At 38.7% G+C, this 20416-nt stretch overlaps 1 protein-coding gene and 1 long non-coding RNA gene across 6 annotated transcripts in view; one reads left to right on the forward strand and one right to left on the reverse strand.

Annotated features, from left to right (window-relative positions):
• Nucleotides 1-2069, reverse strand: part of LOC102998604 (uncharacterized) — a 99833-nt gene extending 97764 nt beyond the window's left edge. For both annotated transcript variants that reach the window (XR_009008774.1, XR_450560.2), the window contains exon 1: nt 1923-2069. This is a non-coding gene — a long non-coding RNA (uncharacterized LOC102998604). The remainder of the gene's footprint in view (nt 1-1922) is intronic.
• KMT2E (lysine methyltransferase 2E (inactive)) overlaps nt 2060-20416 on the forward strand; it is a 98660-nt gene continuing 80303 nt past the window's right edge. For all 4 annotated transcript variants that reach the window (XM_057549508.1, XM_057549506.1, XM_057549509.1 and 1 more), the window contains exon 1: nt 2060-2518. The gene's annotated coding sequence lies outside the window, so the exon portion shown is untranslated. The remainder of the gene's footprint in view (nt 2519-20416) is intronic.

The raw sequence follows: 20416 nt of genomic DNA on the forward strand, positions 1-20416 counted from the left end.
AAAAACCACAGTAAGAGGGCGACAGAAAAAAGACTAAGAGTATTGAAAACAGCCTTACAACTTCATGTACAACACTGGCAACTTTTATTCTGTATTACTAATCACGTCTAAATTAAAAAAACAAATCCACTGATAAGATTTCACATTCTTGTAGAATATACAAAAAGGGAGGAAACGGGAAGAAAGTAAATACAGATGGAAAAAACAAGTTTGAAGAGGGCCCCTCAAACTTCAGATGATATACTCCTTGGTTTCTTCTTTTAGGTAACTAAAAGTGTTCCCGGGTATTATCACGCCTTTTACACTTATTTCCAAACTTAGGGAATATTTTGCCATTCGGATCTGAGAAACTTTACGTTTTCTCAGAAAATAATCAATACTCCTCGGCGCTGTGGCCCAGGAGCTAGACTCTCCTTTTTACTCAGTCCAGTGGCCCTTCGGGACTCACGGTTGATTCCGACTCCCACATTAGGGACCAGCCACCTTACGTAAATACACCTCGCAAGGAGAAAGGCAGATAAGAAAATAGGGCGCCAAACCGTCCCCTCCACCAACAGCCGTCACACCCCTAAGGAGCGCCCCTCCGGGGGCTTTTCCCAGGGAGCCGCAGCTGTTACGCACTATGGGGGAGGAGAAGCGCCCTCAACAGTAAACTCTTCCTCTTCAGGCGGCCGACGCCGACCGCACCACAGTCTCCTCCGCCCCAGCCCTTTCCCCTCCCCCGCCCCCACCTGGGTCTGAGCCAAACCCCACAGGAATGCAGGCCGGTCACATGCGCTGCGGCGGCGGTGGACGTGCCTCTCCCCCCGCGCCCCAAGGAGACCCAGCGCCATCTTGCCCTGACGCAGTTACTAAAATCATGGGAGAATTTGTGTCTCCTCATCCACGCCAGCACCCCGAAGTTTCGCAGAGGCCGAGCCGGGGCCCTCACCTCGCGCAGGGACAGGCGAAAATAGTCAAGGAAAAGCCTTGAGATTCCCTTCGCCACCGCTTGGGTTCCATATCGGCCGCAGCAGCAAAGATCACCATCGTCACTGCTCTGTCTCTGCAACAGCCTCCCCCGACGGCTCTGGCCCCACCCCCTGCTGCAGCATGAGGTCACCGCTAGCCAATCACGACACGCCCGACAGAACACCTCAGGCACTGATTGGCTGCACGGACCGCCTCTGCCTCTCCCCACACCGCTTACCAAGCGCTTCGGGAGGCTGTGGAGCTAGAAGACGGAAACCGCCATTTCGGGGAAAGACCCCGAAAACAGGAGCCGCAATCACCGTGTCATTTTACTGGGGAAACCCTTTATTCTTTGGCCTGCCCCTTTGTTCTTCGAGATAACCGTCTCTCTGACCCTCTCTCGTTTAATCACCGCCGCATAAAGGAATTCCCGCTCCCCTCCCCGCCCATTGTCCCGCCGGCGGGGAAATCCTTCCCCGGGGCCAAAGTAGGAGGCACAGACGGCAACTGCACCGACGGCAACGGCAGCTTTTTACCCCGATACACGGTGGCAGGGAGGCGGCGCTGACGGTGGCTGTATTTTTCCTGCTGCTTTTCCCCCCGACCTCTTCCGTTTCTCGCTCCTCCATCGAGACGGCGCTGGACTCGCCAGCGCCGCTTTTATCCGGTGCTCGGAGCCTGCGCACTGGAACCGCCTCAGCCCCTAGTGGGCGTCGAGTGACACCCCAACCGAGTTCATCCCGCGCTAGAGGCCAGACTGAGGAGGGGGAGGGAGAAGGGCAGACCAGGGCTGAGGTGGTTTTGGGAGTGGGAGAGAGTGCATTGGGGGGGGGGTGTCTTTCCAGGGCCTCCAATTATTATCCTTCCACCCAGTAGTGGCGCGCCCAAGCTCACCGATATCCAGACATGAGGGCTACTCAGGGAAAGGGGATAAAGAACCAATCCCATCAAATACCGAAACTTTCCCAAACCTTCGGTGAATTGTTGAATGCATCTGTTGTGAAATAGACGGAGATTCTGTCCACCGCTCTGCCTCCAGTTGGCTGTCTTCTAGTCGCGGTGGAGAGGTAACGGCGGGCAGCAGCCCACAAGCAAAATGGCGGCGGACAGCTTCGTCCCCTCCCCCTCTGCCCCTGCGGAGCGGGGCGGGCGGGCCCCGTGCACTTGCCGCCGCCGCCGCGGCCGCCGCCGCCGCCGCTGCCGCGGCCGCCGCCGCCGTCAGCCGCCATTTTCCCAGAGCGAGAGGCAGTGACACTGAGCGGGCGCAGGGGGCCGAGTCGGAGACGGTGCCTGAGTTCGGGAGCGGCAACAGAGGGGGCATAGACACTCTTGAGCAGCCTCGCCGTCGCCTCTGCGTTCCTGTTGACTGTCTCGGTGCCCCCTCCCTTACTCCTCGGTTGCTGGTGAAGAGGCTGCGCGCTGCTGTTTGGGGAGGGGGTGTGTGGAGCCGGGTCCTGAGTCCGCAGTGGCTGCTGTCGGGGGGTCGTCCGACCGCGGAGGTGTGGACAGACTCCTTGGGGGTCGAACAAATAACGGGGTTCGGGTGTCTGGTGTGTGAACATCACAGGTCAGTGCCTGTCGTCTCCTTGGGAGTTCATGGGGTTTGCGGGGTGGAGGGACGTGTGTTTCCAGGGGCAGGGGGCTTTCTCATCTTTATCCTTCTGGCGGGGGTGGGGGTGGGGTCGACGTTGGCTCAGGTGTCTTGCCGGGGGCAAGACGTTGGTTGTTTGAATCGAATTTATCCTTTCTCCTCCCTGTCCCTAGAAAGGGAGCATTATGGCGGGTTTTAGGGTTGGGGAAGGGGAAACTGGCAGTTAAACCCCCTTGAGAGGGGGAGTTAGGGAGGGGGCGCGCTCCTCGCTGGCAGCGGGTTAGGGCCGCTTGCGTGAGGAGGGAGGCTTGTGACTGTAAGTAGGGTTTGTGTCGAAGTGGTCCCAGGAGCTGCCAGCTCTCCCTGTCCTCTACCGCATCTCGTTCAGGTGCTGGGAACCCGTCTAGGCCCCATTTTCTTCTGCTGCTTCCATTTCTTGCCTGGCAGTCTCTGGTTTAATTTTCTCATAAATACGAAGGGGGTGGAAAGAACGCCCTGGGTATCTCCCTTTGTGGGGGAACGAGACAGCTCCTCATCCTCCCCGGGAGAGGGTAAAACCGCCCCTGCGGTGGTCACCCCAGTACCCAGTCTTCTCGGTCTCCTCCCCCCCTCCTCTTGCATTATCGCCGTCCTTTACTGTAGCGGAGGCTTAGAAGCCACAATATGGCACATTTCAGGAAAGCTGATTTTGACCAAGGGATTGGCACAAACACTGTGGCAGCAGACACAGAAGAGAAACAAACGGTTCACTGTGCTAAACGGGGGAGGGGGAGAGAGAAAACAATCCGGAGGGCTCTCTTCCACCGGCCTTAGCTCCGTAGAGATCCGTTCTTGCTAGACTCTGTCTTAAGAACGGTGCAGTTTCAAGGCAAAGGGAAATGGCTAGAGTTAGCTATAGAGTAAACCCCGTTTTGCCTGTTTCCCCCCTTTTTAGAGATGTGAATAACGTAAGGTGTTTGGAGTTCTGGAGACCTTGGAGAGAATTAAGTGACGTGCATTCAACTCGGGGCTGGAGACATCAATACCTAATTGGAAAACAGTCCATTTTTTCCTTTAATCTCCGAGATGGGCAGTAAAAAGTGAAATTTCCCTCTTTTGTCCTTTACAGATTCTAAAAATGGCGGCCCCAGGCTGATGTTGTGGTAATCTAATCAGCTCGGGTCCTCCACACCCCTTGCAGTGCGTTTGTCTGCAGCATATTACAGGCTTATTATGTTTACATGAAAAGGCTGGGCTTTTTTTCTTCCCCAAACCGTTTACGGAGATGTGTTGATTTTACTGCAAATTACAATGCTGTGTCTTAGTTGATTAATTTTATGGGTTTTTCCTGAGAGGCAAATAAAATGACACCACTTTTGAAAAAATAAAAACACTCAGGTGTTTTTAATAGACATTTCAGTAGTGAGGCCAGGTGCTCTTACATATTAAAAAAATTATTTGGGGGCAAATAATAGTTTTTGTTTGGTTTAATCCAAAGCGTCTTTTATTCAATAAGCCAAAGTAAATTAAAATGTTTAGTAAGGGTGTAAGTACAACCTATTTTGTATGATGAGACATTTTAGTCTAGAGTGGAACGTTTCCCATCCAACTTTTGACCAATTTTGTGAATTTTGGTTTTTGTAATCTTTCAAATTTTTAGGGAGCTGTACAAACAAGCCTAAACCTGTTACTTCACTGGGTGTGGAGATGCTTGTTCTTCTCACTATTATATTTTGCATCCATTTTCCCCATATATTTATGCATTCCTTAGGAATTTTGTAAGTTGACTGTGTATTTGATAAAGTGGAGCTCCATGCTTTGCTGCCTTACAGTTGTCTTAACAGCATTCTGTTATAATTATGTAAGTAAAAAAGTAAGTCTCTAGCTCTTGATATTTTTCCTTCCCAAACATGCCCATTTATTTACCCATTATGGGATGTGGAATTTAGTCTGTTTTAATAGATTTTAAATAAAAGCCATATCATAATAGGGTTTTGAATCCATTTTATACTATTTTAAAAATCTTACAGATTGGGGCAGAAAATTAAATGACGTCATTTAACTTTATTTTTTTAAGTGTGAATGATTAGAATTCATCTCTACAGTGGGAAGTTGATCTTTTTTGGCCTGAAGTAAGCAGTGAGCTAAGAATGGGCTATTAATGGCATTTAATGACCATTCTGATTGTGGAGCAACAGGAAGATGAGTGCCTTTCAATCCAGTAGTACTTAAAAAGGTTGGAGAGGATACACCCTTTCAGGATTCTCTTATTTCATTGTAAATTCTGCTCTAAAATACTTACAGTGGAATAAGAGATTTATGAAGTTCATATATGAATTAGACTGATGAAAAATTTCTGATTTACAAAATAATAGTAGAAGTTACTGGCTTAGGGAGTTTTATCATGGAAGACTGAGCATACAACTTTACTTAGAATCTTTGAAATATTTTATAAGATGAAGTGTTGGTGGGTGGTGGAAGAGTTTGTGTAGGGATTTGGGGTCAGTACTCATTTGTAATATGCTCTGACTGATCATATAATTCAGATCCTTAACTGCTGTGTAAAGATTGTACATTTATTTTATAGACTAAGTGGTTAAGATCTGTGGTTCAGATGGTTGGTACTTTAAACTTACTATCTAATGTAGGTAATTAGTATACTCTTGGGAAAACTTGGTTTATATAGCCAGAGGAGGGAACACTGTTTATACCTATGTTTTTGTTGATCTTGACCTTGATCACATCTAGACTTATAAGGCATTTGGATTTATTTGGCTTCAAACAAACAATATCAAGTTAGAAATTATAAGAAAAGCTGCCTTCACTCGTACAAGCTTTCTTCATACTGGCCTGCTTCATTGCTTTGGGGTTTGTTTGTTTCTTTTTGTTTATATTGATATGTTTTTGGTTCCTATAAAGTGAGTCTGGCTTTTTATTTATTTTTTGTATATTGCACTTTATAAAAAACATGGTTGTAAATGTTTACTTCTTATTCATGTATACCCCAATTGACTATCTATGTTTTGGATTGTCAAGGCAAATTTATTAAAAGGTGAGGCATAATTTTTGTTCCCAGAGAGTTTTGAAACATTTGGTGCCTTGGGGCAAAACTAGTCAAATGGTCTTTGTTCTTAGAATAGCTGAATTTGAGGGATTAGTTGTTTATCTGTTTAAGTGGATTTGTAGAAAATCATAATGTAATTGGAGAGCAAATTTTAGAGACCACATTTTGATCATGCTTCCCTTTTGTTGTCAGTATAAGTTGCAGGATCCCTTCAATCTCAATTTAAGTTTAGAACCTTTACAGGACTTCTCATTTCTCTTCAACTCTTTAGGTCTCTGATAACTCTTCTACAATTTTGCCTTGTCTGTTTTCCTCACTGCTTCCAGCCGGAGAATTTTTACCATATATACCGCAGTAAGCTCTAGGATTTCTTGAATCTAAAAATGAGGACGTGAGGCAAAAAGCAAATTAATAAGTTAGGAGAAACTCTTCCTCTCAATATATACTGTAGTGGTCTTAGTGAAATTAGAACTTATTAAATTGGTTTCTTATTTCTAAGAATAATAATACCCATTTTTATGCATCAAACTCTAAAAGAAGGTTATGGTTTTATTTTTTAAAGTGTATTTTGTAAATCCTAACAGCTCTTCTTTTCTGGAAGTTACTACTGGGACTTAAAATGTGTACTACCATTGTGTGTTTAAAGTATTGTACAAAATCAACAGGACTTTGAAGAGCTATCAAAAAACTGCTTAAGGAATATTAGTATGGAATCTTCTTAAGAGACATTATGTTTATTTTTTAAAAAATATTTTGATAATATATAATAGCTTCTATCTCCAAAGGATTCATTCTCAGCAGATAGTAGGTGCCCAATTTTGTGTTCAATTTAAAGCTTTTGTTAAGTGAACACGTTTACATCTCAGATATTCAGGGTGATCAGGGACTGTTCCTTGTCATGTGTGAGAATAAATGTTAAATACATGTATTCTGTGAGACTTACTTTTTAATGTTGAATATAGAATTATTTTTACTTTGTGATAAAATTATTTTTTGTGTTGACTGGCAAAATAACAAGACAGATACTATTTGAGATATTGCTGTGTAAATGTTACTCAGTTTGTAGGCTGGGTTTAAAATTGGAGTGGCTTACTATCTTTTTTACTGCCTCTTTTGTAATAATGTTGGGAGTAGCCTCATTTTTTCCCTTAATATTGAACGAAAAAATATTTTTGTATTACCTAAAAATTTATTTAATATGGAAGAGCAATATTTGTGGTTGAAAATTGTTTTTAGTGCACTAAAATTTTGAAGTAGACAGTATTTAATGGTAACAGTCTTGCCATTGCAATTTAAGGATGAGTATTTTGTAAAGAGGTAGTTGACCAAAAGAAATTGTTTTCTGTTATTGTGAGCACTTATGATGCGTGCCACAGTAAAAATCAAATGGTAGTGACTCAGGCTAGGTTAATTAGATCACACTTGTATCTTTAAGAATATGAGAGGTTTTTATTAACCATTGGTAACCAGGACGCTTTTTACTTAAATCAGAATCAAGAAGATAGTTTTATATTTCACTTGATATGTATTTTTGCTTGATATCAATTCAGTTCTTGTGGATAGCTCATAAATCAAATTTTATTTTAAATTGTGTAGGAAAGCCATGTTTGTATTGTTAGGTAAATTTTACACCTTTGTTGAAAATCTCATTTGGTTATTTACCAAAACTATTTAAGCTTTTAGGGACGTTGGACATTTTCCATGCAACAGGTCAGTCACAGATTTCTTCTTTGGTGTGTGGCATTAAGATGCCATCAAAACAGACATAATGCCTTTTAATGAGTAAATAATTTATAATTTAATGAGTAAATAATTACTTGTCCATCATTTTTAATTAAAATACATATTTTTGCATTTTAAAACTATTTCAAATGTGAAATCTGGGTTTAAGGAAGGACCTATATACAGATCAACATGAGATACAAAATGATAAGTACAGCTTTCTTTATACAACTGGAGAAGAGATAATTTTCTACTAACTCTTAGATGATTGCGCAGTTTAGAGTTAATCCAAATGTATAAACATTCTTGGTCCTGAGGTTTATTATTGAGAAAGATAATATTGAGTAATCACACCTGTGTTACAACCAACACGGGTGCAGCATTTAAGGTCTGAGCCTGTAGCAGAAGCTAAGTAATGTAACAGTGGGATTGAGTTAGTTTTGGTTTGTGGTATTTATAAGATAATTTCAAGTTCACATAATTATGTTATCTAACATTTTATCTGAGACCAGAAAATTAAAAATTTTTTTAAATCTTTGTTGAGTTTTATTTTCAAAAAGTACTTAAAACATAATTTTTATTTAAAGACTTTAACAAAATTTACCGTGATAAATTAATTTAAACTAAATAAGTTTAAACTTTAGAGCTATATGTTTTCCATTTTTCTCACTGTTTGGTGTAAGAATTAGGTAAAGCCTAGTGTCAATGGTTTTTGGCAAAAAGTGAGGAATGTGGTGGAAATTAACCATTATCACTTAAGATATTGTCCGGAAAACACAGGTTTGTTTTTTCAAAAGTTCACATATCAGGAGACTATCTGTGAGAAAGATATGCCCTTCTAATACTTTTTCTTATGTCACAGACTAATAATGAGGTCATAGTTTCTATTTTTGATTTTACAGACAGACCTCTTGCATTCCTCTTATCTTATTTTGTATGTCATTTAAAGAAAGACAAGTTTCAGGAATTTGAAAACCCATTTCATCTTTAATCATGTGGCAAAAGATGGGAAGTTTTTTTTTTTTTAACATTTTTAAAAAATTCATTTATTTGTTTTTGGTGCGTTGGGTCTTCTTTGTTATGTGCGGGCTTTCTCTACCCTTCGTTGCTGTGTGTGCACTTCTCATTGAGGTGGCTTCTCTTGTTGCGGAGCACGGGCTCTAGGCGAACGTGGGCTCAGTAGTTGTGGCTCGTCGGTTCTAGAGCACAGGCTCAGTAGTTGGGGCGAATGGGCTTAGTTGCTATGCAGCATGTGGTATTTTTCCGGACCAGGGATCAAACCTGTGTCCCCTGCGTTGGCAGGGGGATTTTTAACCACTACCCCACCAGGGGAGTCCCAAGATGGGAAGATACTTTAGTAGCCATAAATTGATGGGCGGGCTGCAGGGTCTGCGGTTGGTCTGATACATAGTAATTATTGAGAAAGTAAGATTGTTCCTTTTGGAATTATTTGCTTTTCTCTTTAAATGAAGCTGCATAATTGGTTGAATTTGACACAGCCTTATTGCATTTTAGCATTAAACCCCTACCTAAACACTATTTTTGAGGCACAGACAAAAGATTAATTTGAGTAGCTACTGTTTCCCTTGCACCATTTGTTTCTATTTCTCAAAAGCCTGCTGTTTTAGGATTTGTTTGGATGCAAGGAACAGAAATCAGCTCCAACTAGCTGAAGTAAAAGATTTGTTATAAGGCTGTAGGGAAATCTCACAGAACTTATTTGAAAAAGTGCAGCTGGGCCTCACAGGAATTGGCAAGGTGTCAGAGAACCAGTATTCTCCATCTTGATCCCTCTAATTAGCTGTGACTGGTTAAGGAGATGGTAGTGGGGTGAGTATTTAAGGTGTGAGTGTGTGTGTGTGTGTGGGGGGGGGTAGTTTCCTTGGACGGAGAGCAAAAGAAAAACACCTCTAATTCATCTGAAAATAATTGCCTTTTTTCCGCAGATACTCAGATATACCTTGGAGGGCCTCTAAAACTAAATAATTAATATCAAATGATGATTCTATTTTTTAACTTAAAAATGCAAATGTGGTGTATATATATATATATATATATATATTTATATATAAATATAAATATATATGAATGTTGACCAACATTCCCAAAAAAACAGGGTTTCTTTTTGGGTGTTAATTTTTTATTTTGTAATAATTTCAAACTTCCAGACAAGTTACATGAATGGTATAAACTTGCCTTATATCCTTCACCCAGATCCCCTGATTTTTAACATTTTGTCACTATGTACTGTTCTCTATGTATAAAAAAAAAATTCGGAACCATTTGAGAGTATATTGCATACATCATGCCCTCTTAGAGCCCTTAATACTTAAGTATGCATTTCCTAAGAACAAGCATCTTTTCTTAGGTAACCAGAGTGGTTAAATTCAGGAAATTTAGCATGGGTGTAATACTTTTATCTAGATTATTGTCCCTATTCCATTTTCATCAGTTGTCCCAATTATGCCCTTTATTAGTATTTTTTTCTGGTACAGTAGCTAATCCAGGATCGTAGATTACATTTAGTTCTTTAGGTCTCTTTAGTTTCCTGTAGTCTGGAAGAGAGTTCCTCAGTCTTTTGTCATAACATTGGTAGGCTAGATATTTATTCAGTTCCTCTCAATTTGGGTTTGTCTAAGTTTTCTTCATAATTAAATTCAGATTTTACATTTTGGGCTAGAACACTAGATAAGTAATATGTGTTTTTCTATCATCTGGAGACACTTGATGTTTGTTTGCCCACTACCAGTATTGTTCGTTTTGATTGCTTGGTTAAGGTATTGAGGAGTTTCTCCATTGTATAGTTACTGTTTCTCATTTTGCCATTATTAAGTAATTTGTGGGGAGATATTTTGAAATTGTGTAAATATCCTGTTCCTCATGGACTTTCCTCTCTTAGATTTAGTGTCTATTGATGATTCTTACCTGAATAAGTTTTTACTATGGTGACTGCACATTTACCAAGGTTTTTAGCAGTGGTTTGTTTCTGGGTAATTGGTATTGTGGGAGTTTCTTTTTCCATTTTGGTTTTTCTGTAACGCATATAGGTTGCTTTTGTAATCACAACAGATAAATGAATTTTAAGGAAGAAAAGTGTAGATAATTTAGATAGTATTCCTGCACGGTTTTCCACACAAATGGGATTTAAAATAGTTTCTTGAATCTAGCCTAATTTGAAATTCAGAACACAGAAATTAAGTACTTTGATTGTTAAAAAAATGTTTAAATGATGTAGTTCCAATTCCTCATTCAGTTTTTAGAATTATTGTTAAATGAGCCTTTAACAGTTGTTTAGGTTTATGATTTGTTACTAATGCTAGCAGTTTGATTCCTACACAAGGCTAAAAATACATAATTTAATTATGGTGCTATTTCCCTTCTTCCATTAAAAAAATTCTTCCTTTAAGTAATTTTTTTAAAGTTAAAATATTTTTTTCTGAAATCATTGAGACAGGTTCTTTTTGTCCATATACACAAGTCAATGCTTTTTAAAAAGGGGTTGGTAAGATGGTAATACAGCAGAGCATCAAACATCTATAACCCTTAGGTCAAAGCAGTGTATGATTTTTGGAACCTTGTAATGAAAAATACATACTCCTTGTAAAGAAGTTCAGAAGAACAAGAAGGGGACAAGAAACAAAACACATATTTAGACTTTAATTACATTGTGATGACACTTTTATCAATTTGGCACATTTCCTTTCATTTATAGCAAAATATTGGTAGTGAATTTGGATGATAATTTGAATGTTACACTGATTCAGGTCCTGGGTAACATATTGAATGAAAACTATTAATTTAATTTCTTTGGAAATTTTCAGAGGGACTGGTAGAAGAAAAGTGTTGTGAATACTTATAGAGTGGAGACTTTATTCTATAAAACTTAAATTCCCTTCTGAGAAAATTAAGATGATCATATTTCAGAATAGTGAGGATTAACAAGATGATACAGTGGATTTGTAGCATTCTATAGGTGCTTTGTTGACTTAAAACTCATTTGAATCAACTGTATCCAACTGTATCTTAAGAGAAGGAAAGTTCAATTTGTAGCATTACCAAATCTTAGCCAGTTGTTTTAAAAAAGTATAGAGGGAAAGGTGCAAAAACAAGTCCCATGATGAATTAGAGGATTTTCTTTTAGGCCCAAACCCCCAATCTGGACATGTAAAGTAGCACCCTATCGACTAAAGTTAAGAAACTAGAGTTACAATTGACTTGTGAGATCTTTTGTTTAAATATTCTTTTTTTTTTTTTAATTTATCTATTTTATTATTTTATTTATTTATCGTTTCTGGCTGCATTGGGTCTTCGTTGCTGCACACAGGCTTTTCCCTGGTTGCGGCTAGTGGAGGCTACTCTTCATTGCGGGACGTGGGCTTCTCATTGCGGTGGCTTCTCTTGTTGTGGACTACAGGCTCTAGGCGCGCGGGCTTCAGTAGTTGTGGCTCGTGGGCTCTAGAGCGCAGGCTCACTAGTTGTGGCGCACAGGCTTAGTTGCTCCGTGGCATGTGGGATCTTCCCGGACCAGAGCTTGAACCCGTGTCCCCTGCATTGGCAGGCAGATTCTTAACCACTGCACCACCAGGGAAGCCCTAAATATTCTTATTGTGGCCCAGGGACCACATGTATCATTTACATGGAGTGCTTATTAAAATGAACATTCTTGGGCCCCATTCCAGACCTACATAATCACATCTAGAGGGGCCTTGAATTTGCAGTTGAGTACTAGTCTCAGCTCATTTTTACACTATTTTAGCTCTTGTCTTTTATATTACAGGTAGACTCAGCCCCAGGGAGGTTAAATAATTTTTCCAAGATCATATTAGATTATGGTTGATCAAGGATTAAAATTTAGATCCTGATGCTTGGTGCTTTATACTTTTCCAAGAAACCATGCTGACTCTTCTCTTGAGAAGCCAGGCTTCTGGATTCTCTAAATGAGGAAATACTGGTCTTTGTGCAATGTCATGTGACAGACTCTATATTTAGTGCTTTTCTGTATCCCAATTCAAGATGATCTGTTGGTTTCTAGAAGAGTCTTGGATTGGAATTATAGCAGTACCAGTTGGGATCAAGTTGTGGTGAGTCTTGAATGCCAGGATAAAGGAGTGGCTTTTATGGGAGAGCCACTGAAAAATTACCCTTGGGGAGTGATATACTAGGACATGCGTATTTACTCCCTAAAATTGTTAAGATTATGAAGGTAATATATGCTTATTAAAAGAACTCGGTACTTCTTTAGAGGCAGTATTGCAGAGGGGTAAAGAGTAGAAACTCTAGAACCACGCTGCTTTAATTTGACTGCATTCAAACTAGGTTGTACTCCTGTGTGACCTTGGGCAAGTTTCTTACCTTTTTGTGCCTTAGGTTCTTGATCTGCAAAATGGACATAATAATAGAGCCTATCTTATAGAGTCTTTTTTTTTAAAATTTATTTATTTTTATTTTTGGCTGTGTTGTGTGTTCGTTGCTGTGTGCGGGCTTTTTCTAGTTGCTGCGAGCGGGGGCTACTCTTCGTTGCGGTGCGTAGGCTTCTCATGGCAGTGGCTTCTCTTGCTGCAGAGCACGGGCTCTAGGCGCGCGGGCTTCAGTAGCTGTGGCACGCGGGCTCATCATTTGTGGCTTGTGGGCTCTAGAGCGCAGGCTCACTAGTTGTGGTGCACGGGCATAGTTGCTCCGCGGCATGTGGGATCTTCCCGGACCAGAGCTTGAACCTGTGTCCCCTGCACTGGCAGGTGGATTCTTAACCACTGTGCCACCAGGGAAGCCCTAGAGTCTTTTTTTTTTTTTTAATTGAAATATAGTTGATACAGACTTGTTTTGGAATTCTATGAGTTAATATGTATAAAATCTTGGTAAGCTCTGTAAGTTGTTGCTGCTATAGTTGTTTCAGGAAAAAAGTGAGTCTCTGACTCCCATCCTTAGCTTCTCTCTTATGCTGAGGTGATGACTGTTTCTAATTTCTGTATTTTTCTTGTGGTGTTTTATGTAGATGCTGTAAAAGTTTCTGTAACCTTCGTTTAACCAACCTTCAGGATTAATATTCCTTCTGTAAAAAATACTGATGCCCATTACATGTTGAATGATGTAAATAAACTACTCTGTGCTGCTGCCACTAGTTGAGTTGAATGTTCACAATAGTCATATGTTTGTTCCCAAACTGGCTAATCCCATTGTACTTGTATTCTGTTTGTATTAGTTAGGTATTACATAAGACAGAGTTAAGTGAATGTGAAGAGAGAATTGTTTAAATGAAAACTAAGTTAAATGCTTTGGAAAACTTGATAAAGGCAAATTAATTACTGAAGAAAATTGTCAGGTTAGGTATTGGTAAGACAACTAAAAGATTATGGAGAAAAATAATAAAAATCTAGAAGGAAGTCTGCATTCACACTGCTGCACAAGTGTCTAGGTGATTTCTTACCTTGGAATAATCGAAAACCAAAAACCATAGGTAATACATTATAGATATGGTTTCTACAAGAACGAGAAGCCAGAATTCGAATTAGGGGAGCCATATTCAAAAAATATTTTGGCTTGACACCAAAATATTGATGAATGATATTATAAATTAAAAACAGTCTTTATAATAATTTATATATAACTTTTTCATGATTCTCCATGTTAAATGACTGACTTTGATGAACTCAAACTTCTAGTCCCTATTTTTTGTATCTAAATCCAGATTTCTCTGTTTAATCCAAAACAGGATGGATCTTAACTGTATTCTGTAACTTTCTTTTTTCATTTAGTATCTTTGAGATCTAAAAATGTTCTTTCAGAATTAGACTCAGGTTTGTCCAATGGGGTTTATATGACCCTACCTAGATGAAATGACAGATTTCATTTGTCTCTAGAATTTAACAGATACATTGACATGTTAAGATCCAATAGCCTTTGTTATCTTGTGAGATTTAAGTTGTACTCTTCTTTAGGACCTTTCTAACTCTGATAGTATTATAAATTAGATTCATTTAGTGGCAGATAGTTGAATGCCCTCTATGTGGAAGCATCATGGTAGCTACTAATTTTGGCTTGCTTATCTTGCACATATTTCCTAAAGGAAGTAGCTGATGATTGTGTTGGCTAATATACCTGGGATCAGTTTGTTTCATTTTCAAATTTCAGCCTGTAATTGGTGTGTTGTAACCTAGTTGCTCTATGTTAGTAGTAACTTTTTAGTTATACATTAATGTAGTAACTGCTTGATTTTTTAATTCCGTGTTAAAACTGGCGGATTTTATGGATGTGGTGTGGTTGTGCCAAAACACGAAAGTTCTTTTGTTGTGTATTTACTTTGAGAGTATCTGAGAAGCTGTGATATTTATCATTGAAATTTAATCTAGAGTCATGGTGGAGATTTCAGAAGACATTCTGCTGGTATAGCCTAAACTATCACTTAGAAGAAGTTTCAGGTTTATGCTTCTTATAGACTGAAGTAAGTGGTTCATTATGGATTTGGGCAAAAGTATTTCTAGTTCGGTCCCTGACTTCACACAGGAACTTCTTTCTTCGTGTTCAAATGACTTTTATAAGAGTGGCCGGTCAGCTCAGTACATGTGGATTATTTTTCATTTAATCTCTTCACATAAAGGTCTTTATAATGAAGTTTGAAAGTGAAAGTGGGTGCAGCCTGTCTTATAGCAAATATACTGGTCACTATAGAACTCGTTGTATCTACCAACTTCATTCTTGACACTTTATTTTTTTCTTTATTGTAAAATTTCTCAGTGATTATAGGCCTCTAAAAGCTTTTCTAATAGAGACTTAGATCTGTTAATGCCGTAATTCATTTTTGAGTAAGATGCATAGACTGTTTCTCTAAGTTTCAACTCTCTAGTAGTAATACACCAGTCCTCTATTTCTAGGTTTTGGTTTTTGTTTTTATATTAACATATGAAGAGGGGGAAGCTGATCTTTGAATACTGTAAGCCCTGGGATCAAAGGACTGGGAAAAATTCCATAAAAGTAAACGGTTTAAACATGGAAAGTATTTTTCCTTTTTTTATTCATTTTGGTCTCTTGCTGACTTTGTAGGTTGTTAGATACTTAGAAATTAAAGTACTCTTATTTTAGACTTAAGATTTGATAGTAAATTTTAAAATTTATTTATTTATTTATTATTTATTTATTTTTTGGCTGTGTTGGGTCTTTGTTGCTGTGTACGGACTTCCTCCAGTTGCGCGGAGTGGGGGCTACTCTTCCTTGCGGTGCGCGGGCTTCTCATTGCAGTGGCTTCTCTTGTTGTGGAGCACGGGCTCTAGGCGTACGGGCTTCAGTAGTTGTGGCTCGCAGGCTCCAGAACGCAGGCTCAGTAGTTGTGGCGCAGGGGCTTAGTTGCTCCGCGGCACATGGGATCTTCCCAGACCAGGGCTTGAACCCATGTCCCCTGCATTGGCGGGTGGATTCTTAACCACTGCGCCACCAGGGAAGCCCAAAAGTAAATATTTTAAACACATGTGTTCTTTAACCATTTGTTCTTTCATGTGTTCTTTCACCATTTGTATGTCCTTGGTAGCCAACAATATTTTGACTGGAATTGATTAAATTATCTTTGGATTGGAAAATATAAACTTCATGGCTTTAATTCTAAGAGGCACAACACTAACATCCATAAATGAGTATCTACAGTGTATTTACATATCTTATTTTCTCTGCACAGCAACTCTGCAGGTAGATCTTTTACCCATTTTTCATGAGAGGCCTAGAGAGACTGAGGGTCACATAGCTAAAGAGTGACTGATCGAGAATTTTAATTAAAGTCATTTGAAAATCATCATAGCTTTGCACTGATCCTTAAAAAGGACTCGTTCTTGGCAAGGTAATGAGAATACACAAATTATTACTCCAAGGCAGTTACTTAAGAAAACTATTCTAAGATACCCTTGATTATATTAGATTGTCATAGCTCATTTCAGATGTCTTAAGGGCAACTTAATTTTCTCCCATCCTGAGGGTTGTCTTTTTGCCTTGTTTATGGTTTCCTTTGCTGTGCAAAAGCTTTTAAGTTTCATTAGGTCCCGTTTGTTTATTTTTGTTTTTGTTTTCATTACTCTAGAAAGAAGGGCAGCTTAATTTTGTTCACTGCTCATTCCCCAGCACTTAGAACAGTATCCAGGGAATAGTATATGCTCAATAAGTATGTTAAATGAATGAATTTGAATTTATTATATTTTGAAAGAATAGTTGCCATAATTTGGGGGGAGAAATGCTTAACACTCAAGATTTCTTCCATTGTTTGGAGACAAAGTACTCAGAACTTGATGGTGATAAGCTGGAAGAGTTGTTGATTGTTGGAAATTTTTCAGATGATGAAGATCGTGGTGGGGGCCACAGAAATTGAGGAAGAGTGAATCTGAAACACTGGGGAGGCACAGAAGACTGGGTGACCAAATGTAATAAACTAGAGAAAAGAACGATTAAAAAGAGAACTGCGAGAAAAGGGTACTAATAAAAAATGGAATGGAAGAAGGTGTGTGAAAAAGATTCAGTTGGAAAGTTTGATTTTTGTAGTGATGGCAGGTATTTGAATAGATATACATCTTGTAGATGGCTAGGAATAGGAAATCAGGAATTAATGGTTATATCCAAGATTGGTGGAGACTAATAATGGGGAGGATTGAGCCTTAAAGGACAACCAGATTTTAGAGTAATAAGGGAGAAAGACGCAATTAAAAAAAGGTTCCAAAAGGAAATCAGTCGCTAACGTTCTTTAATGGCAGATTTTTTGTTTTGTTTTTAAGGTATGTTCACGTTCATCTAAAAGGAGAGGAGAGGATTAAATGTGTTAAAGGAAGTGTGGTTTAAGCAAGAATAACTTAGGTGGTATCTTAGCCACTATATTCCAAGCTTTGAGAGCTAGTAGGTAAATATTTCAGTTCTTGCTATAGAGTGAAGTACATGATCTATTTGTGGAAGCTGTATATCTAACACTTGTTTCCAAAAAGTGTGTCAAAATATAAACCAGTGGTTAAAAAAATGTAAGTAATAATATTCTTTGGGAAGTTAAGAAGGGAAGAGATTAGTGTATAAGAGGCCTTATAGCTGTTAACAGTTTTTTGAGTTAACCTGGTCAAATTTTTGTTTGCAGATAAGGAAACAGTGCTCAAGAGGTTGATCTGCTGGAGATCTGAAAGCTAGTTTTGTGGCAGAGATGTCAAAGTTGGGAAGTTGAGGCTTCAAGGAAGTGCTGGTACTTAAACAATCCTCGAAGGTTTAGTAAGATTTTTATTTATAGAGTGGGATGGATATAAATAGAGGAAAATGACTTTTGAAAACTTGAAGGAGAATGAACAAGGATGTACCAACAATCACAAAAAGACTGACATAATCAGTGGATTTATATATTGGGATATTAGTATGGAACCAGGGTAACCTGATAATGCCAAGATTAGGAACCTGTTATTACTGTGAGCTATTATGCTTTTTTGAAGAGGGCAAAATTAGGAAACTAGTGGGCTTTGAAGTATATTCAGTGTTTCAGCAAGTGTTCTAAAATAGAGCACTGGAGCAAATGTCTTTCTTCTTTTTTTTTTTTTTTTTTTTTAAGACATCCAGGCCACATCCCAGACCTACTTAATCAGAATCTCTAGGGTGAGGCCTGTGAATCTGTTATTTTCAACCCCTAACCCCAGGTATATGAAAAGTGGCATTTTGTAGATCCGTGTTTGAGAACCACTGGTTTAAAGGTCAAGTCAGAATAGGGCGAGAGACTACTTAGAAACTTAATCTGGTAGACTAGGTCTGAGATAAGAAAATGTAGACAGTAGGATCAGAAAGATTTGTTTAAATCCTCTTAATTAATTAGATTTGATGCACATTTCTTGTTTTTATATAGGGAAACAAGAGGATTCAAGGTTCAGACTAAAAGAAATGGTTAAAATAGTGATAGAAGGAATACTTAGTTCATCCTGAAGAGTGAGAACATTGTTTTGCTTGAGATTAGAATCAAGAATGAGAGAATAAAATTATTGCCGAGTTTGTTTCAGTCGAAAAGTATGCCCTCTCCTGGTGACACACTTATTTGAAGGCTAAAAAGGCAAGAATGAACCAGCTTGATTGTATAGGTTGAGTGACTAAAAGATAAATGCAGGATTTTTATTGTTGATTTTGTTTGATTTTTAATTACAATGTTTTAACACTACTTTTTGGAAGACTGTTTTTCTGTTTGTTTTTGTTTTTTGCCTTTGGACAAGAGAATTCACCAGTGCGATAAGTTTTTTATGTCACATGTTGAGTCAGTAAGTATTTTCTTTTAGCCAATGATTTCCAAACTATTCTCCAGGAATTCTTAGGTTTTTAATGGAACTTAACTGGAAGGTGGGAGGATGTGCAGGCAGGGACATTCTCTTGCCACCTTCTTTAACCGCGGACATAGCAAATAATGAAGTAAAAAAGCAAATAATGGGCCTACTGTGCCCATTAGCAAATACCATTAATCACTGGGGCCACCTCCCATTTGTATCTGGCTGTAGCCTCCTTAACACAACATTTAAAGTTGACACTAGCAATCACTGGGAAAAGCATAGGAGATTAAAACGTTTTTTTAATCCTAGAATAAAAATAGATGATTAGATTTCTGTGTAAGATTTTATTTGTAGGAAAGTTTCTATCAATAGTCAAAGTTTGAAGGCCACAATTTTAATGTCACTTTTAAAAGTTTTAATTTTGAGGCAATTGTAAGAAATAATAGAGAGAAATTCTGTATCCTTTCCCTGGTTTCCCTCAGTGGTAACATCTTGCAAAACTGTAGCACAATATGACCACAATATTGACATTGATTCAGTTCACCCATTATGTTCAGATTTCCCCAGTTTTACTTGTACTTGTGTGTGTGTTGTGTGTATATAGTTCTTTTCATTTTTATCATATGTAGGTTCGTATCTCCACCACCACAGTTAAGATACAGAACAGTTCCATCACCACAAGGATCCCTGGTGTTGCGCTCTTACTACCACACTATTCTCTTTTTCTATAATTTGTCATTCAAGAATGTTAGATAAATGAAATTATACAGTATGTGTGACATTTTTGAGATTGGCTTCGTTTCACTCAGTACAGTTTCCTTGAGATTCATCCAAGGTGTTGCATGTATCATGTAGTTCATTCCTTTATAATGCTAAGTACTGTTCCACTTAATGTTATTTTCTCATTTAGTAGCTACCCCATAGAACATGCAGCTTCAGACTTTTCCTTTTAAATCTACAGAACATATTGTCTCTCATTTTCTTTTGTTAACTTCCCTGACTCTGTTGTCTTTTATTATCTCAATCTCCAACTCTGTTAGGACTATTGGGAGTACAGTTTAAAAATTGCTCACATAGACGACAATTTTTTTTTTTTTTTTTTTAACTAAAGGAAGGTTTAGAACCCACTTAAGTATGTGGTGTTATGCTTTACAGTACTCATTACTTTTGTACATAAAAGTAAGATTTTAAGGAATTGGGAAGATGAAATTCTTAAATTTGAAGATTCTTTTTCTTCTGTGTTTGTATATCAAGCAGTACATTCTACGGCATATAGTCGTGGGCCACATGGCAAGTAAAAAGTGGGAATAGGTAACTGTTTAGAATGAAATCACTTTTGTTACTTATATACTCGGGTATGAACAAAGACTGAACTCATTCTAAAAATAGTTTGTGTGTGTAGGAAACAGAAATTGTATATTTGCACCCAGAGACTAACCAGTTACCAATCACTGAATTGCTTCAAAGGCTACATTTTGTTAGATTTTACACCAGAGGTTAGTGACCTCCAACACTTTAGGGAATGATGAATACTGTTTTAAAATAATGATGTGGTACATTAAAAAAACTGGATAGTATTGAAATTAATTATTTTAATTCAAGGTTGTTTTGGGGTGGTAATAGAGGAGTGTACCAGTACTTTGACAGGTTGAAGAATTGGTGTTTCGAGTAGCTTCCCCAAACCCTGTTAGAGTGGTACCCCATTATATGATGCCAAACAGTTCAGAATATCATATTCACCATCAGCTTTTCTCATCATCATGGTATATTTGTTACATTCCATGAACCAACATTGGCACATCATTATCAACCAAAATTGACACTAAGCCTCACTCTTCGTAGTCATTTTTTTTTAAAGGTTGT

The sequence above is a fragment of the Balaenoptera acutorostrata genome, chromosome 7 (genome assembly GCF_949987535.1).
Source record: "Balaenoptera acutorostrata chromosome 7, mBalAcu1.1, whole genome shotgun sequence".
In the NCBI taxonomy this organism is placed as follows: domain Eukaryota; kingdom Metazoa; phylum Chordata; class Mammalia; order Artiodactyla; family Balaenopteridae; genus Balaenoptera; species Balaenoptera acutorostrata.